Genomic DNA, 2,500 nt, shown 5'->3' on the forward strand with positions numbered 1-2,500 from the left:
ATGTCGAGTCCGCACACCAGTGGTAAGACACACAGGGCGATTCATCAAAGCGTCCAGGAGACAGATATTAAAGGAGTCAACTTTCCGCTGTTGATTTATCGTGAGCTGAACCCTTGGCGATGGCTGCGGCGCGGGGGGGGGGGGGTGATTTGATGAAAAAGAAGTAAGAAGTGAAGATGAAGGAAGGAGGAGAGATAAGAGGAGGAGGGACAAGCGAGGAAGGGGGGGTAAGAAGGGAAGTGAGAGGTAAAAGAAGATAGAGAGAGTGGGTGAGGGGGCGGGGGAAGAGAGAGAGAAAGGGAGACACAGACAGAGATAGAAAAAGAAAGAGAGAGAGACAGAGAAGAGAGAGAGAGCGAAAGAGAGGGAGAGGGAGAGGGAGAGGGACAGGGAGAGGGAGAGGGAGAGGGAAAGAGATAATAATGGTCTGTTGATACATGAGCTCAGATAATATATGACGGGAGGATGTAGAATTAAAGTAAAGTAAATGAAAAGAAAATATGATAAAAAAGTTTTGAAAAAAGAGGAGCAAACACGAAGCAAAAGAAAAAAATGTAAAAGAAAAAGAAAAAAGAAACAGAAATAAATGAACAATTATAAAGCAAATTTTAGGAAACAGAGATCCGCAAAAGAAATGTCGCAAAAAAGATTAAGAAAACACGAAAAATAAACGCAATGAATAAAAAAGCGACCAAAAAGAAAGATGAAGGGAAAACCACAAATAAAAGACACAGATACAAAAGCACTAACACCAAAAAAGTAAATCAAAATAAGACCACATAAAAGAAATACGAGGTAAATTATGCACCAAAACCTCTCTCTTCATATACATTTTATTTTGCCACATGCCTATCACGGCTCACTTGAGGCTTGCAGGGCTTAATAGAGGATTCAGGTGGATTAAGTATAGTAATTAAAAGCCCTTTACACTTTATGGCTATTAGCGACTATCACTCTTGACAGGTTATGGCCACTAATTATGTAGTTTAATGACCCATAGGAGATTATAATGATGTATTCCTCTCCCACGGATACTTAATTATGTGCTACTGCCTTGTGTCTAAGTGATTTAGATGTTTTCACATACGTCTTATGTTCTTAATATTCTTTTCTTTCTTCTTTTTTCTTTCTTTCTTATTCTTTATTGGTTTATGGGTAATGTAAGTTCGGTTGTTTAGAGTGTCTTGTTGTTGTTTACATGGCGGTTGATGTTGTGAATTGAGAAAAAAAAAATTCTGTTCGGTTCGTTTTATTTGTTTGTTTGTTTATTTACACCTGAGCATTCCGGCTGCCGTGCTCTGTTGCTCTAAAGCCCATCGCTGTTCGAACGCTCGCTGTTATCGGCTTTTATGAGTGGTTCGAGGCGGTAAAAGGGGGAGGGGCTTAGCGAGGGGGATTAGCCAATGGCAAGTCGGATTTAAGGGATATGAGGGAAGTGATTGGTGGCGCGAGAAGGATTTCTCATTGTTTAGGAGTTGAAGAAACTTGAACACGATTCCCTTATGTACCTGTTTCGTGTCTGTTTCTTCTTCTTCTTCTTCTTTGCTCCTCTATTTCTTTCAGTTTTTCTTCGTTTCTTATTTATCCATCTTTTGAATTCTCTACGTATTTGTAGTTGAGTTCAGAGTACCATTTCATTTGCATATGCAAATAAGATGCAGCGTTTGTAAAATTCCCTAATGGTCTTTTAATGTACTTTAAAACATGACGCATAAAAAGCAAAGATATTTGTTCGAGTATAAGTGCAAGCACACTAAAATACACTATATATTTCAGAAAATCCGAATATAAAATTCATATATGCACTTGCATTCGCGCCATTACATCCAAGCACCATTTTCTTCCTTTGCAAATTACCCGAAGACACACACCACTATGCCGACTTACACTTAAAGAAGAAAATGCGGTCGTGTGTGCTCGCGCCCAGCGACTGCAGTAATCCAAAACGGGGTTTCGCACCGCAGACTTCCACCGCAATATCATCAGCAAATACAAATTGGGTTTGTTCCATCTTCTCGATACGAAAAGTAAATCTCCCGGACTATGAACTGCTCCGGACCGACCCGTGCGTGAGTGCATTATCAGGCTGGCAGGTGGCCACACTCCCAGGTGCGCGAGGGAGAGGACGGCGGCGAGGCGGGGAGGATCAGACAAATTGTGGAAGAAGAGCAATCAGCGAAAGGAAAAATGGAAGAGGGAGCTAGAGGAAGCGGATAAAGGGAGAGGGAGCGAGCAAGAGGGGAGAATAATTACATCGTAATAGAGACAAATCGAGGAACCAGCGCCAGGAACATTCTATAACACTCCGGTGATAGACAGTGCCACAAGACAGACATTGGGAGGAAAGACAGATTAAGAGATAACACTGATGAGTCGCGGGATTAGGGCGAGAAAAATGACTGTGCGTATCAAAAGAATACACAGGTGTTGGCGCACATGTGTCTGTCTTTCGCTGTGTTGTTATTACTCTTCGGTGATTTTTTTGGTGTGAGGATGTGTG

This window comes from Penaeus vannamei, chromosome 16 (genome assembly GCF_042767895.1).
Source record: "Penaeus vannamei isolate JL-2024 chromosome 16, ASM4276789v1, whole genome shotgun sequence".
NCBI lineage: Eukaryota > Metazoa > Arthropoda > Malacostraca > Decapoda > Penaeidae > Penaeus > Penaeus vannamei.